The sequence below is a fragment of the Vanacampus margaritifer genome, chromosome 6 (genome assembly GCF_051991255.1).
Source record: "Vanacampus margaritifer isolate UIUO_Vmar chromosome 6, RoL_Vmar_1.0, whole genome shotgun sequence".
Classification (NCBI taxonomy): Eukaryota; Metazoa; Chordata; class Actinopteri; order Syngnathiformes; family Syngnathidae; genus Vanacampus; species Vanacampus margaritifer.
This window is the reverse complement of record NC_135437.1, coordinates 19,222,261-19,228,260: the sequence shown is the minus strand read 5'-3', so window position 1 is coordinate 19,228,260 and position 6,000 is coordinate 19,222,261.

Below are 6,000 nucleotides of genomic sequence, written 5' to 3'. Positions count from 1 at the left end.
AACTCCACCCATCGAGTCACGCCCGACGGCAGGCTCTGAAGCAGTGAGGGCTGCCAGTAGTATCTGCTTCATCAGACCTTGATGATAGTGAGGAGGCTGATGTCTGAACTTGCCGACTAGTTAGACACGATTTGTGTAAGTAGCGAGACAGCTTCTGCTTTTAGTTCTCATGCAGGGTTTTGACCTTCGTTTTGAAAAACACGCCACATTAATTACCATACAACTTGGTGGCTGATTTTTAACTTAATTTTTTTTTTTTTTTTTTTTTTTAAGTTTCTCTCAACGCAACACACGACTCAAAATTAATTTTCTTTAATTCTATTAGGCACTGTGTATAAACATAAAAAATGCATATATATATATATATATATATATATATATATATATATACACGCATTTGGAGCATTGGGTAGGACGCGGTGCGGCAAAATTCCGCATATTCGCCAAAAGTTGAAAAATGTGAACTTTCTTTGCATTTCGCCTCGCGGCCTGATGGGCTGAAATATGTGCCACATCGGCTTCGGGGATGGACTACGTCACACACAGCGTCCTGTCTGTTGTCACCTGGAGCGCAACAACACGGGCAGCCACTTACCCCCATAAAAAAAAATGGTATCCCCCTCCTGCGGGTTACAACACACATATTTTTCAGTTTTAGAAACAAGAAAAAAGTATTTATCGCGGAGAAGCAAAAGAAAAGTAAGCACTCAATAACCATGCACGCAGTAGGAAATCTCAGATATACAGTACATAGAAAAAGCTCAAACGACTGAATGTTACTGTTTTTTTCTAGATGTTTGAAGTTTAAATATCAGTTAACAAGGAAGCTTTTCAAATACTTTTTTGTGGTAAAAGTTATATCCCACGGCAGGGGATGCAATTTTTGTGCGGGGGTAAATACTTTTGGCACAACAGCGGAATGCTTCCCCCTATTTTGGTGTGAACATAGCATAAAGTGTTTCTGAATTGTTCCAGTGTGCTTGTGTAGCGTAATCCGTTTCCACCGATATCTATTATTTATTTATTCCACGGAGTTCTGTCCACCGGCTCCGTTCTCTGTTTATCTGACGAGTCACGTCGATGTTTTTATCTGTTATTTTTGCACATCATTGAAAAAATTTTTTTGGGGGGAATCAAAATAAGTTTCCCACCTTGTTACAATCATGTTACAGGAAGTGTAATGCAGTAGCCTAATGCATATGTAAGACGCAGTTTTCATTGCATTTCGGTGGTTTGAGGAGGATAAATAAAAAAATTCTGGCTGTGCCGTGACCTTTGTGTAGAAATTCTAGCCACTTTCACCCCTTTATAAAATATAATCAGAAAGAATACATCTGGGTTGTAATTGTAAACATACATGGCAATACAATTTTTTTTTAAAAAAAGTGAGGCAATTGCAGTTCACAGGTTGCATATCGAGCCGGGTTTCTCCCTACCATCTGATCACAATACACACATTCACTGAATGGTCGTCCACTCTGGACAGATTCCAAAGCCAGGAGATCTTTTCTGGATACAAGCAACAGAAATCTTGACCTTTCAAGTAGCAATGCCAGGAGCGAATACTTAACCACGCAGCAACCAAGCGGCTCCTCTGATTGTAAGCCACGCTAAACGAGGTCAGCGGAGACTCCGAATAAATGGCCGTGTCGCCAGTGCTCTCCGCTGCTGAGTCGACTGACGAAATAATGAACCGCGCAGGCTTGTTTGATTTCCTCTGGAGACAGCTGAGTGGGAGTCTGATCCTCATTCAGCCCTGGCTCCCACTAACCCAATCTGCTCTTTCTCTCCGTCTCTGACCTACAGACAGTGTCTGCGCAGGCCTTTTTAGGAGCCATCTATGCACTGTGATTTATTGTAAATTAAAACGCTGGGAGCTCAGTTGCATGGCTTAAATGCCCTCTCCGACTACCTGGCCATGCTCCATACAGTCTGGGCTGGATTCCATTTCCTCTCATGTCAATGTTGTTGCTATTGTAGCTGACCAATAATTCACATGAAATTGTGTGTTTTCAAGGGGAAGGAGCATTGAGCCCTGACGTTTGTAGCACATAGTCATCACACTAAAATTAGACAACAGGCATATATGAATATTATATATACCACAGTCTGCTGGTAGAGTGCTTTTGGATGGCTGGATTTCACCACACTGCGGTCGTAATATATAGTAATTAGGGCCGTGTGATATTATAGTGCAGAAGTAAGTCATGAAAGCGCACAACAAATGCAGTATTCTTCTTCTGGGAAATCAGCAGTTTGGACGCAAGCATGTAGGCAGTCAGCGGTGATGTGTCTTGGCAGGCCGAGATACGGGCAACATAGTCATGGAGCCAGTCAGCATCATCTGGCCACACATTCCTACCCTATCTGTGCAGTAAACTGGATCTCCTTCTTCCGCTTATCAGCCATGAGGAATTTTCTATGTCGGGCCCTCTTTCCCTCACGCTCTCACAATCCTCACTATCTCTTTGGCTCTTCGGGCTCCTTTTACGCGTTTTTTGTTTTTTTTTCTCCCGCTTCCTGTCCCTTCCTTTAAGTTGACACAAAGCAGAAGCGGTTAATGGTCATTAAGATAAGAAAGCAAGGAGATGGTAGGCGGCTCTTAGGACAGGGTTGAAGCCAAGCAGCTCTGATGCACACTGCGTCATCATGAAAGGAGGCTCGGGAGCAACGTTCGCAAGCAGGATGCGTTGAAAGAGGAATTTCTTCAGCTTTATGCAAATTATAGTCAGCCACATGCGCCGATATTGAAGACTTTAACACAAACGAATAGAGCTTGACTGGGAGGAAAAAAGAAAAAAGTCTAAATACTAAGAGAATAAATTTGAAGGGAAAAAGTTGCACATTAGGGAAAGAAAACATTTTCCACAAATATTTAATATTACTCTATTAATATGTAGAACAATCTAGACAGTGGTTGCCGATTACAGTGCACTGTTTTCTTCAAGTTGGTTTAGGAACTTTGACATTTACTCACTAAAACTATATTATTTATGTACAATGGAAACAATGCTTGAGCTTGATTCATACTAAACAAGATTATTCTTGTAACACTGAGCTTCTTTGTCTAGTGTAGATAAAGCGGTACTATATTTACCATTTAAAAATATATCATACACACACAATAATGCTTTGTTTGTGTAACATTGTGTACTTTAAAATATTTTATTTGTAAAAATACAAACAATTTATTCTAAGATGATGATGATACAATTTCATAAATAATATAAAAAATTGCAATCTAACTAAAAGTGAATTGCTTGAAGACAAATGGGCATATGACTCATTCCTGGTCTACATCTATCGATTTATACACACACTGGTCACAATAATAGGTACCCAGTACAATTTAATCTAATTTCTCAAATGTTGTTCAAACACAAAAACAACAACAACAACAACAACAACAACAACAATAATAATAATAATTATTATTATTATTATTATTATTATTATTATTATTATTATTATTATTATTATTATATAATAATAATAATAATAATAATAATAATAATAATAATAATTATTATTATTATTATTCTTATTCTTATTCTTATTCTTATTCTTATTCTTATTATTATTATTATTATTATTATTATTATTATTATTATTATTATTATTATTATTATTATTATTAGGCAGCACGGTGGCTGACTGGTTAGCACGTCCGCCTCCCAGTGCTGAGGACGTGAGATCGAGTCCGGGCTTCGGCCTTCCTGGGTGGAGTTTGCATGTTCTCCCCGTGCTTGCGTGGGTTTTCACCGGGTACTCCGGTTTCCTCCCACATTCCAAAGACATGCATGGCAGGTTAATTGAACACTCCAAATTGTCCATAGGTGTGATTGTGAGTATGGTTGTTTGTCTCTGTGTGCCCTGTGATTGGCTGGCAACCAGTTCAGGGTGTACCCTGCCTACTGCCCGAAGCCAGCTGGGATAGGCTCCAGCACCCCCGCGACCCTTGTGAGGAAAAGCGGTCAAGAAAATGGATGGATAGATGGATTATTATTATTATTATTATATATAATAATAATAATAATAATAATAATTATTATTATTATTATTATTATTATTATATATAATAATAATAATAATTATTATTATTATTATTATTATTATTATTATTATTATTATTATTATTATTATTATTTCACCCCAGGCATTTAAATTCTGGGTAGATCATACTGTGAGTACGTCTTATTTGGGGGCCACTATTTATAAAATTTAAGAAAATAGCAATACAAATGCTCAGCATGTTTAAAAGGGAAATCAACCCAAATGTGTTTTGACATCTATAGCCATCAATGGCAGTGAATGAGTTAAATACAACTTTTACCATAACAACATTAACCCACCATACTTTTACTATGGAGAAGATTTGGCTTTATGGAATTGTTGATGTGGTTGTCATAGCAACAACAACAGACAGTGGTGAGTGGATGCTTCACTGACAGCTTACTGGCTTACAGAAAAGCACAGATCACATATAGTATATCAACAGGGTGTCATTACTTGCCACCAACCGTCACGCAAAATGGTAGCCATAGCACAACTTTCAACATTCCATATATTGCTCCAAATTACCGTACACGGATGTCTAATTATAGCTTCAGTCATAGAACATGACTTTTTACCATACAGCTGTACATAGGAGCTACTGCTTCAGTAACACATGACATTTGCACCAATGCCAGAGGCAATAAATCTGAAAACCGTTTCATCCCAGTTGGAGTTTCCATTAGTAATCTTCCACTAGTGCCGCAGCTATGTAGCAATTAAGGCCAGAAGGGGCAGAACCAAACAAAAAGTCAGTAACTGTTCACACTCAGTATTCAATATAAAGTTGTACTGCAGAAATAGAAAGATTTAATAATTGATTAATTTGGTTGGGAATCCACTCTCCTGGAATGATACCAAAGAATGCAAACTGTTGGAGTTGTGGTTATAGTTCTTTCTTCATTTAACAAATTGTATTTTTTTTTTCCTGATGAAAGAAGAAACTTTTGGTAGGTTCCAAGTTTTTATAGGAATAGAACACAATATTCTGTGAGCTTTGCAAAATCAGTCCCAATCCAGTAAAACAGCTGGGAGCGAAGGGGGTTGCTTCAGTGAAAATGGCTGCGAGTGAATGAGTTAATTTCATGCAATTTTAAGATGAAATACTATATTGGGATATATAGGTCTATATTTAAAACTATGTGTCATTGTGGGGTTTTTTTATGTATCAAAAATACGAGTGGCACCGATACTTGGTACTCACTCGCACTGGTATCGATCTGAAAAGAACTCGTCTCGAACATTCCTATTTCATGTTTCATGATAGCACTTAACAACTGAATTTGTCTAGAAAGTATATAAATACACATAAAATATACATATACTAGACCAAGCAACCAAAATGGACTTTCTCCAAACTGCAGCTCTTGCTTAAAAACTGTATTATGCTACACATCAATTTGAATTGGATTAATTGTTCAGTTCTACTTCCTCCAGTCTACAAGCTGAAATCCTGCCACTCTGCACTTAATCTTGTAGTATCAAAGCACACGGGGGTTTCTCACCAGTGTGACGATAGACCCCTAAGAGAAGGGCTTTGTTAGTAATTGAGCTTACCTCGTTTTCAAAATACCTATTAATGAAAAATATGCCTATACTGGGGTGCTTACTATAATCTGACAGAAATTAAACTGCACTATGCATGTCTCGCAGGAAGCCTGGATAGCAGGGATTTTTAGTAATATCCACAAGGGAGCCTGTAATTACTGAGACAACAGTCTTGCCATCAGGTCACACCCCCTGAAGCCGTTAATAATGTGTCCGTGTTGTCCTCTCACTTACACGAAACATTAACACAAAGTTTGTCATTTAAGTTGTTTATTACACTGAAGCAAGTCATAAGTCCTCTGTTTGCCTCCAATTCCGCTAAAAGAGTCAAGCATGCTCCAGATGAACTTCAGATAAGAGTGCAACGTTGCCGCAGAACTACATGTGATCACGCAGCAG